The sequence below is a fragment of the Mus pahari genome, chromosome 9 (assembly GCF_900095145.1).
Source record: "Mus pahari chromosome 9, PAHARI_EIJ_v1.1, whole genome shotgun sequence".
Lineage (NCBI taxonomy): Eukaryota > Metazoa > Chordata > Mammalia > Rodentia > Muridae > Mus > Mus pahari.
Genome location: NC_034598.1, coordinates 5583331 through 5595700, shown reverse-complemented (window position 1 = coordinate 5595700; position 12370 = coordinate 5583331).

The window sequence follows — 12370 nt, the reverse complement described above, 5'->3', positions numbered from 1 at the left end:
AAGGAATAATAATTTTAAAACTGAATTGTTTGAAAAGATTCAATCGAAAATAATTTCTTATTTGTAGTTATTAAATCCATGGATGCAGAGAGCTGACGCCTCTTTAAGTTTTGGTCCTGAAGAAGTGCTGGTGTAGGCACCTCTCAAAATGAAAACACAGATAAATGTTCACAAACAAACAAGCAAATAGCTCAGCAGTAACATGAACAACAAATTAAAATTAGGAAAGACAAATTTCTTTAACTTAACAAATTGGCAAAACACTGACTATGCTCAAGGAGGGGGGAGCATAGTCTCATTACACTCAATGAGCTCTTGAAGCTTGTGGCCAAGCTACCAATATTTCAGTACATAAAAGTTTATTGAAACCTGAATATTGATTATATGCATTAGAAACATGAAAGGCCCCAGCACAACACTAGTGTAGAAATGATGCAATGATCTCAGCAAGCATGAGGCCATATTGGGCAACACCTCTGATTCTGAGTAGATCTTAGCATGAAGCCATGATGTTACTACCTAGTTACTGGTGTGGGTTGAATATCCCTCTTCTTGTCTGCAGTGCCAGTGTCTTCATCTTTTCTCGCATCTTTGTCTTGGAATCCTGCCTGCTTTTCTGGTAAATCTTTTAAGAGTCAGGATCACTCCAGGTTCTGTTCTTTTGAAATCTATTAAGAGGGCTTCCTCTCTGCTCACCCGTGGTGTGTGTTCTTTCATTCTTTGTGTTCCCATAGCTATTTCTACTGTGGCTTTCAAGTCACACAAAGAAGCAAGGAGGAGAGGGGAAACAGACTGAGTATTTTCAAGACTGGAGAATTGGGTCTGTGTCGGAAAGTAGGGGCCTGCTTTCCCTCTTTGTTCCTCTGTGTGCTCAGACCCCTGAGGATGGGAAAGACGGTGGATGGAAGGAAGGAAAGAAAGAAAGAAAGAAAGAAAGAAAGAAAGAAAGAAAGAAAGAAAGAAAGAAAGAAAGAAAGAAAGAAAGAAAGAAAGAAAGAAACGCCAGGAGAGTTATCTTGTGGGCAGAAGCAAGCAACTACACATTTGCACGTTTTTGACCTATCATTTAGTATGAGGTTGGAATTCTCTCAGATCCCTGAACATCTATGTAAGTTGAAGCAAAAAAAAAAAATGTGTTTCGAGCATTTCTGAAAAGAAATGTTATTATTTTACGTGAAAATCCTATTCACTCTCATTTTTCTTAGCCCACGGTATCTCCCTCCTTAGGTTTAGCTTGTCTTCAGGCAGGAGGATGGTAGATGCCAGTTTAGCAAGATATTCATTAAGACAGGGCAGCCCTGGGAGCCTGCTCCATCTCAGTAAGGGCCTCCAGCCAGGAGAGAGCAAACTTCTAGGGGGTACCTCAGGGAGATAAGGACATCCTCACATGGGCTTTGGTTTTCAAAGCCACTCTTGCCTTTTGAAGCAGAGGGAGAAGAGGATCAGAGAACAGAAGTTCTTTCATAGTTCTTCTAAGCCTGCTTAGGACTTCATCTCTGCCAAAGCAAGACTGTGCTATACAGTTGGTGAGCTGTTTTAGTTAATTCAACAAGGCAGGCTAGCCATTCTAAGATTTAAAATCACACCAACACTTAGGCAGCAGAGAGGAAAGATGACCCTACAGATGCTGTTCCATGGAAAGGCGATGGGAATTTTGCTCACATGCTTGGCAGAAAACCTGGCAGTAAGAATACCCAGTTCAATACCTCTGTAGAGTGATCTTTGGACAATCATAACTTAAGGGAGCTTATCTTTTCCTTGGCACCACTATTCTGTTCAGCTTTAGTTTTCTGAGACCCACTTATGGATGTGTGTACATGTGTGGGTGTGCACACATGCACATGAGGTGTACTCACATCTACTTGAGTGCCTGCTTTTACAGAGGATGCAGGTTCAGTTCCCAGCACCCACATGGTGCTCACAGCCATCCATAACTCCAGTTCCAGAGATCTGACATTTTCTGGTCTTAACTGGCATCAGGCACACACATATATGCAGGCAAACACATATACATGTTAAATAAAAGTAACCAAATCTTTAAGGAAAAGAAAATCAGATGACTGTGTGGTTGGTAAAACAACACAGCATCTTTACTTCTACAGTAGAAGACGTCTCAGGTGCAACAGAAACCTATTCCTTTAAGCACATACATAAGCACACACACATACATGCACATATACACAATTTTAAAATGATACTCATAAATCTTTTAAAAACCACTTTTGTTTTCTGTTTGTCTGCTTGTTTATGGGCACCCCAACTCCTTAATATGACATATAAAGAAAATGTTACATTACGAAATGTCCCCTACAGATCCTCTAGCTGCTGGCACTATCTGGAAGGCTGTGGTTTAGGAGGTGGGGTATTTCTGGAGGAGGTGGCCTGCAAGAGGTCAGGCTTCGAGAGTGGTAGCTTGGTCCAGTTTCTTGGTTTTCTGATTGACCCCGATGCAACAAGCAGCCAGTCACCTCATGTCCCCAGTGCCACAGAACTGTATCCCCTTCAACCCAAAGCTAAAGCCGGAGCATTAGTTACATGTTTGCTTGTTGTGGGAATAAAAGCCAGTAAAGAGCAAACTTAGGGGAGGAAGGATTTGCTTTGACTCAGTGTTGGGGTGTCACAGTGGACAGTCATTGCAGTGAGTGCTTCAGGCAGTGGTGCCTGAGCAGCTGGCCACTCGTATCAGCATCCAGAGTGTGCTGATGCTCACTTTCCTCTTCATTGGTCCAAGGCCCGAGCCCATAGGTTGGAGTTCCCTGAATTAAGATTGCATCTTCCCATCTCGACTACCCTAATCTAGATAGTCCCTCACACAATATACCCAGAGGCTAACCTAATGGAGATAACCTTTCAGGGACATATCCATAAGTGTGTCTCCTGGACCACCCTGCATTCTGTCAAGTTGGCAAACAAACCTATTGTCACACCTCGTCCCTAACTTCTACTAGATAAATGAGAAAAGTAACTGATATAGAAAAACATTAGACACATGTAACATTGTATACTGCCCTTTGCAGACCTTCGGAGCAGCTGTATGGTCTGTTCTGAAAGTTTATAGATAAAGTCCCTTGAGTCTTTGTCTTTGCATAAACCCTTCCCCCCTTCCTCACAGCTCTTCATCTTCTCTGCTGTCTAGTCCTCCCGAGCCCCTAAACAGCTCACCCAGGTACTGTACTGTGGATGAGACACCCCTAGAGCTCCCCCCTCACTGCTTGTGTTAAGGGATGTTCAATGGGTGTTCACTGAGTGAATTAACTAATAAATGATGACTACAACCTCTCGATTAGTTTTGGAACCATAAAGTGGTCATTCTAAAAGGAACCCTTTTCTTTTTCAAAGCAGATTTTGAGTTTCTTAAAAGAGATTTAATACAGATTTTTAAAGCACAAGGGTTAAAAGAAAGAGGGGCACTGGGGAAGAAAATAAGATCCCCAGTGTTGGGGTACTGGAGCCATCCCACAAACCAAATGAACACTGATTCAGTTAAACAAGAATGGTTCACTAAATATACACCCCAAAACTGATTGATCAGGGCAACAGCTCAAAACTGTGCACTGAACATTTCTCAGGACCAGCTTATAAAGGCTAAAACCCACAAACTCCACAATAAGCTCATACATAGGTGCTGGAATGTTGGGCAGTAGGCGCCGGGAAATAAAGGGGGTAGGAGAGAACCAGAGTCCTGCCAGAGCTCCGGGAAGCAGGGCTGGGGGGGGGGGGGGCAGGGGGGGGGGGGGGCTGGGCAAGGGGACTACAGCACTCTACACCGCCAGGGTGAGCATCTGGCTGTGGGAAGCCATGGAATCCCAGTTCTCGGTGGGCAGAAAAGGAGCAGTCCGAGGTCTCTGGGCCTCGAGGCGGCCAGAAACAACAGGTTCTCAGTTTTGGACGTCCCAGACCGCTGTATGTCTCGGAAGAGCTATGAACAAAGTGAGGGCCCAGAGTTCAGCTTGGTCAGCCCCGGGCTGAAGAGAGAAGAGGGCAGGGGTAGAGGGTACGCTGGGTGGTTCCCACGTGGGTGAGAGACCTTGGTCCATGGCTGGAGCACAGGCAGGCCTATAGATGGGAGATTAGACATGGCGCTTTAGGGGAAGGCCTATCCCGACGGTCAAGCGTTGCGGGTCTTGATGAGCAGAGACATTCCATGGTTTTAGAGCTTTATTGTAGAAAGGCAGAGAGAAAGAGAGAAGGTAGAGAGAGTTGGGCCATGGCCACGTGGAGAGAGGGGGGAAGGGAGGAGGAGAAGGAGAGCTAGAGATAGAATAAGAGAGGTGAGAGCTTAAGAGAGAGAGGAGGGGCCAAGCAGCCCCTTTTATAGTGGGCTGGACTGTCTTGCAGTTGCAGGGTAACTGTGGGGAGGAGCAGACCTGGCTACTGTCAGGTAACTGTGACGGTGGAGTCTAGCCAGAATGCCAGGAGCTTGGGACTTAGTCTTCGTGACTGGTAGCCACATTATGGAGTTGGGGACTCCATGGTGTCAATTGCCTATGTCTGCCTGGGAGCATGGCTCACACTGTTCAGTCCCTTATAGATTCTACTGGGTCTCCGGATTAAGTCTCGCTTGACCAGAAAATAGGCTGCCTTTCACGGTCCCACAACGGAAGTGCTGCCTGGTGCTCGGCCCTGACTCAAGCCATTTATTGACCTTTATTTATTTATTTATCTTTATTTAATCATATTGCGCTTTAATTTAATTGGTCCTACGTGAAGCTTATAGTTGTTGAATTTCTTAAAATGAATGTAAAAGGGTATGTGGTCAGTGTGACCCTGCTCTGAGTCAAGTTATTTTTCTGCACTAGTCACTGGCAAGCATGTTACACCAAAAATATGAAATAGCTGGAGGGCATGGAACAAAGTGGTTATAGCTATGGGGGAGCACTTAAAAAACCTAAGATCATGTGGGGTGAAAGAGATTTCTGAGAGCAATTTTCTTGAATATCTAATTTACAGAAAAACTAAAACTTGTAAGTAGACCCTACAAGTCCTATTTTTTCTCCTTTTCACACGTTCTGAAATGTGTGTTTGCATATTTCTTATTTTGTGAAACTGATGTGTGTTCATTCATTAGGAAGGTTTAACCACAAAGTGTTGAAAGTCATTCAAGCATGCTGACACAGTGACTGTCACCAGAGATACACAGCATCCTCACACTCCCAGGGGCACAGCTCTTAGAATCCATCGACAGATGCACAGCTTGCTTCCCACTCTTCAGTATCCCTGCCTTTATCTGATACAGTTGTCATGTAAGCACTCCTTAAAGCCAGGTAGGGGAGACGTGGTCTCAGGTAAACTTTGGTCGTCGTCTTCTTTTTCTTTGTAGTCTTTTTGCTTCTAATCATCATCAGTATCCAGAAGAAAAACCAGGGCATAGAGTTCGTAGACACACTGGGGACAAGCCAGAAACCACAATATAGGTTACAGGTCATATACTGAAGAAGAAACAAACAAACAAACAAACAAAAAATTGGCACACACAACTTGGAACAATGGCAGGAAACCAGGATGTGGTGATTTCTAGGTAATTAAGAGCTACTTAAAAAAATGTTGTGGCATTTTGTTTTGTTTCGTTTTTCCATATTAACCATGTTGCATGTGTTCAAAGAAACTAAAACCAGAAACAGATGAGGTAGAAAAACAAAACAAGACAACAACAACAACAAAGTATCAAAATGATGTTAGAAACAGCATCTCCAATTAAGAGATTAAGTTGCTATACAAATACTGAAGGCTGGGGGTGTCACCTGTACGCTTTGAGCTCAGTAACTCATGGCAACCCAGTGAGGAAGAAGGTGTGATACTTCCTTCTGAGTGTAAGTGGACAGTGCAGAAGTGGACAGGCCAGAGCCACTTTTGGTTAAAACTGCTCTTGCAAAGAGCATTTTTAATGTGCTTCCCAGAAGAGAGAGCATTCTCATACTAGACTATTTTCTCCTATAAAGACTATACTTTTGTGGTTTATATTATATTCAGAATTGCTTAGTTATCACTAAGATATAATTTTGAAATATTTTTGTCACTTTCCACTCCCCACCCACCAAAAAAAAACCCAAACCAAACCAAACCAAAAAACGCAAAAAACCCAAACAGAACTCCCCCCCAAGCAAACAAGCAAACAAACAAAAAGAAAAACAAAACAAAACAACAACAACAACAAAACTATACCTACTAGTTGTTGCCCCATGAGCTTTCTCCCCCTGGTCCCAGCAAGTGCTAATTAGATCTTCATGACTGTGCCCACTCTGCCATTCCTAAACCATTGGCATCATATAGCACGTAGCCTTGCGGGTTTGATTTTGGTTTCTTTCTGTTTGTTGCCATGTTTTCAGTACTGTCTCATTAGAACTTCATTTCTTTTGAGAGTGAAGCAATAACCCAGATTGTATGTCCCGTTCTATGGTTCCATGCCCTCGTTTGCCTATATGCTTCCCTGCCCTGTTAGAGCCACATTACCCAACAGAGACACCTAGAAACCAGTTTAACTTTCCTGTCCAGTACTCCTCCAACTTCCACAATGCTGGAGCCTTCTTTCCCAGGACAGTGTTAAAATTCTGAGGAACGAGTATGCTACACAATAAATTTTGAGAAATGCTATCTCAAATATCGAGCAAGAGAGTCTTTTAGGAGAGAGGCAGAATGGAATCATTCTAAATGCTTCTTTCCCTTAATCTGATCCAACATCTTTGCATATGAAATGCACACTATAATAATAGCACTAACATTGTGGCCCCATTTCTATTTTGAGTTGGGGAAAATAGGTTAAAATTTTCCCTTTAAATATGCCTCTTTTTGGTTAAAAAAAAAAAAAAGTAACCACTAGGTTGTTCTGGCAGAATTGCCATCTGTCACAGCAGAACATGTCACTCAGCAATAGGTGACTGCTGGAATGACATTTCCTTTATGGGGTGATTCACCCCATCCGAATCCCTGTGACTTTCCGAGAACCTAGCCAAGGGTTTGGCACACAGTTAGGCATGCAAACCACTGATGAAGAAATGGGTGTGGATGATAGATTTGTGACTGTATAATTTTGTGCAAATAAAATTGGAGACCCCTCCCACATATTTTGTAGGGGAAAGATCCATCAACCCTGGAAGCGTTAAGCATCCTGCTTCAGGGAACAGTGAGTGATGCCCCGTAGCCAGCCTCAGTCTGTGCCCTTCTGCTTTATAATTTTGTGTTCTGACATCTACAACTTAAAGGTTGGAAACTTACTTCTCAATCTAAATTTTAAATGAAAATTTTTAAATTACGCCTTTTTTAAAGGAGAAAAAAGAAAACTGGGCTTGAGTTGTGCTAAAGGGAATTATGCCAAGAAAGCAATATCTGGGGTTTTCTTTGCTTGGAATGTTGGAGGCTGGGAAAGAAAGTAGGCACTGGTTCTCTGTGGAGGTTAAGAAGTGACAGGGCTCCTGCAGGGAACAGTTAAGAGACTGCAAGGCCAAAAGAAGCTGAAGGGCAAGCATTGAGTGACGTCATGCCCGACTGTAGGGCAAGCATTGAGTGGCGCCGTGCCCGACTGTAGAGCAAACGTTGAGTGGTGTTGTACCCTACCGAAGGGCAAGCATCGTGTGGCGCCATGCCCAACTGCTGTGTATCTCAACTTTAGTCCTTATTTGCACACCCAGTTTCTGGAGTAACAAAACTGTCACCGAAAAACAAAAGTGGATCTCAAGGCAACCTGTGGTAGAAAACTTGAAGAGATTCGCAGTTGCTTCGATCTTTGAGTGGACTGGGTGGGTCTTCCCACCGCAGTCCTCAAATCAGATGTACAGCAGAGGATAAAAACGCCATCTGTGTATTACGGGAGTCCATGTCCAAAGTGAATTAGATACTCCCAAGGAATGAGAAGTCCATTTAAATGATTCACTAATCATAAGATTATGCTAAAAAATGACTTTGTTTCAAGTTTGTATAGGAAGGTGTCATATTCGAAGTGTGGCTAAGGATGTAGTTCAGTGGTAGAGCACTAGCCTAGCATGTGCAAGTCCCTGGTTTCTTTGCCAGCACTTTAAGGAAAATCAGAAAGAAATTAAGAATAAACCCAGGAATCTCTCTTCTCTCTCCATCTCTTTGCCATTTTATGTATAATTTTGACATTCTTAGAGATGGCAAATTCAAAGCCAGCCCATTTTGTAAATCATTCTATAGGTCACTTTGCCAATTTTCATTAAAAGTCATGAAGGTGCCAAACAGGTCACCAGGGTCCTCTCCTGGGCCTCCGGAGCCCTCTTGGCCTATTTTCCTGAATTAGAATATGAATCAGTTCCTAGCCTTTCTCATCACCTCCATGCCAATCAACAGTTCCTCCTCCAGTATTTAATTTGATAGTAGCACACTGTACTGTCTTAACACATTTGAATAATAATAATAGCACTTCTCTCCAACTCTACCATGGTGCTGACCTCGGTGTCCAATATAAATTCTTTCTGACTAGAACGGAACACTTAAAATAGAAGTTCCTTTTCTGAGAATGGGAATCAAGTGTGAAAAGTGATGTTTCTATTTTTCTATTATTTGTTTGCAGAAACCTGCCAGTAAGGGAATCCTGTAGGCTGTGAGGCAGAGACCAATGCTGTCCCTGTCAGGAGGAATGCTTCCCTATCCCCAGTGATCATGGCCCATCTGGGAGGAGAAAGGAATTTGGTCCTCAGGAGTAGAATTTTCAGGTTGGCCTGGAAACTGGACCACTTAACCTCTTGCTTACACTGGACCTGGTCTGCCATTTGGACATATTTGTGCAGTGGAGGGAACCAACTTCTATTTGCCTTCCCCTTGCAAGATAATCTTCTTTTCTTGCTCCACGGCCCTTCCTGGGATGGGACAGATCTAAGTAGAACAAGCTTTGATCCATGAGCCAGCCACTCGATGGGCAGAGTAAGCTTCCTGCTTCTAGCACTGTGGAAGTCCACTCACTGGGGGGACTGAACTGGGGACAAGGTGCTTTGGGCAGCTTGCTCATGAGCTGTCAGCTTTTCCCAAGTCACTCACCTCTGTGAACTTTCATGTTTCTATAAAGGATCTCCAAGTTGGATACACTCTACCCACAAGAATTCAACTCAATGAATTGTTAGGATAATGATAATAAAAAGTAACACACTTTTTTAGAGCGTTTTATAAATATCCTGAAGACCCACACAAATGAAGCAGACACTGAGCGTGCCGTGCAAATCCTTTGACTGAATTCTTCAGTTTTAACTAAGAGATCTGTGATCTCTTAGTGTGATTTTAAATAATGAGATAAACACCATGACCAAAACCAACTTGGGAAAGAAAGGGTTTATTTCATGTTACAGCTTACAGTCTCTCATGGAGGAAAGTGAGCACAGGAACTCAGAACACGAACCTGCAGACAGGAACACTGCTTACTCTCTTGCTCCCCACGGCTTACTCAGCCTCCTTTCTTTGAACCCAGGGCTACCTGTCCAGCGATGGCACCACTCTCAGGGTGCTGGGCCCTCCCACATTAATCATTTATCAAGAAAATGTCCCACAGCTTTGGCTACGGGCCAATCAGATCAAAATCTTCTTTTGTTTTGTATTTTTTTCCAGTTGAGATTCCTTCTTGCAAGATGACCCAAGCTTGTGTCAAGTTGAGAAAAAAAAAACAAAAACCAAAACAAAAACTAACCAGCATATGTAGGAAGTAACAATTTTCATGACAAATGAAACAGACTTTTGGAGGCACAATATACCCACTGATAATTAAAGAAGTAAGGAAAAGGTTGGAGGCTGGAGAAACATATCTGGGGTTGTGTCCATCTGAATAGCACAGGGTCGATTATTTAACTTCAGTTCCTTCACAGATGGTATCGGGAAGTGGTGCCTGTTCCTCAACACTCTGGTTAGGGTTGAAGAAAGACTAAAGAAAGCATCAGTGGGTTGACTGGGATTTCTACGACCCGCAGACTGGAAATGCATGTGTATCTGTCATCCTTCAGAATTGTTCTTGAATCCAAAAAAGGTTCATTCCTTTCCTTTTGAATAGATTCTCACAAGTCAACACTTTCAAACCAAATGCTGGCTCTGCCTGCAGGAGCTCTTGTTGCCTGTTCTCTGGATGAAGAAGGACAGTCTTGGAACTGACTGAGAATATAATATGGAGTGTCCTTCTAAACCGTGTCGTTTTCACTTTACCAGCAAGATAAATTTTGCTCTCCAGACTCTTGTCAGAGTTTCAATAATGAGTAAACTCTTCTAACACGTACCATGGCTGAGCTCGATCAGATTAACACTTGAAAGCAAAAACTTCAAGGCCATTCTCATCCTGAACTCTAGTTCTATCTGTCCTTTCAAATTTAATCAGAAGTACATGAGCCCAAGTGCGGGAGATGAAAGGGAAATGTCTGGTTCAGTCCTGTCTTCTTATGGATGGAGACCTTTAAGTGAGCTGCGGTGCAGAGCGCAGGTACTGAGTATTACACCTGCTGAGGCTAAGTACCTGGGCTGTTGATGACTTAGCTTCAACTTCTCTTTCCTTTCCAGAAACCGGTTATATAAGGAAGGATGGATACATGTAGTAAAACCTTTCTAAAATGTGTTTCATGGAAACAAAAACTCTGGTCCTTCCTTGAAAAGAGAATGCTTGGCTGGTCAAGTCTAAAAACCTGAAGTCTACTCAGAGGACTCGGTGTACGATATAGTCCAGTTATAGAGAAGAACACATTCCAGATGCTCGGAAGCATCCATTTCTTCCAGGCCCCTTTGATGGCCTCAGTGCTGACGTCCTGACCATACACTTTAGCTTAACCTGATAAGCCATCTCAGATCCTTTAGAAAGTAAACGGGTTGTGGATCCTAAACAAATAAAATGGGGCCTCTGCAAGCCTTGCTGTATGCTCCTGTTGGGGATAGTAATCTGTAACCGTCCTTCCCACTTTCCTGCTAGGGTCTGCAGCCACTGCCTCCTGGAGGACCCCTAAAGCTCTGTCTTACATCTCCCTGACAGCTGTGGAACACCAGGGAGAAAGTGTCCCAATTCACCTCTCGCTAAAGGTGGAATGGGCATTAGACAGACGGAATTCATTACAATATATTTTGTCATTAATTTGGTCAGGCATCCAACTTTCTGTTATAAATAGGAGGTTGGACGAAATGCAGCTTGAAGTTGTGGGAATTAACCCCCAGACCTATTCCTGAGACTATAAAGTTACCCAATCTAACCATTCAAGCCAGAAACTTTGTTACTATAGTTTCTTTGTGGAGCATCCAAGTACTGAATACTTTAACTTCTACTCATCAGTGTTTTCAAGCCTGGCACACAATAGAAAGAACAGAGAGGCTTTCAAAACAGTATGCTTGGGCCTTCCCTCCAGCTGTTATGATCATTGACCTGTGTGTGGGGTCCAAGGATATCAAAGCGAAGCCAGGGTCAAAAACCATCCTTCTAACAGTGCCGTTAGTCGATCCTATCTTTTCTACAGCACGTCACCATGTCATGGGTCTCTGCCATCACTGTGTCCCTTGAGGGACATGGAAACAGCTCCCTAACTGACTTTCCCTGACTCCTGTCCCTTCTGAGTTCTTTGTGTGGTACAGTTTATGCATTTAAAACACTAATTTGGCTATTTAAAAATTTTTTGGCTTCATATACCAAAGTGTCCCTCTCTGCCTTATGTAAATCTTCTCCATTTGCATAATGGCAATCACCAGATTTATTAAGGAGCTGCTGCGTGTCAAGTACTGCACCAGGCATAACTACAGTATTTCATTTGATCCTCCCAGCAACCTGAGAGGTAGGTGGTAGCATTATCTCTGTGTCACAGGGAGGAGACTGAGAGTTCTGGAAGTGAGGTAAATTGCCCTGTCTTAGACAGTGTGTGCTAGAGGCGGAATAGAAATGCAGGTCTATCTGTGCTCTTATCGGGTCCAGCGTTTTGATATTTGTCCAAGATAAAGACAGAAGATGAACGCTCTGGTTTGTAGCCTCTCCTTTCAGAGATCTTACTAAAATATCTTGAAGGATAAAAGGCTTTTACTTGCTAGTACAAAGAGGGTAGGAGAGGGGTCACTAGTTGAAATACTTCAAAAGACAGAAAAGGGATGGAGAGGGGTCTTGCATAACATCCAGAAAGATGCATGTCTTATAGGACAAGTGGAACCAAGGAGGAAAGAGTGGGGTAGCCCTCAGCTAGAGAATCTAGAACAGCTGAGAGCATGGGGGCTAAGTCCATTAGAAGTAGTCTATTCATCTTGCTTGGGGCTGGGGCACAGAAAACTGGCAAATACATAATCACCCCTGGGCAGCAGGAGGATGTGTTACTTTAAGAAATGGTTTAGAAGCCGGGCGTGGTGGCGCACGCCTTTAATCCCAGCACTCGGGAGGCAGAGGCAGGTGGATTTCTGAGTTCGAGGCCAGCCTGGTCTACAGAGT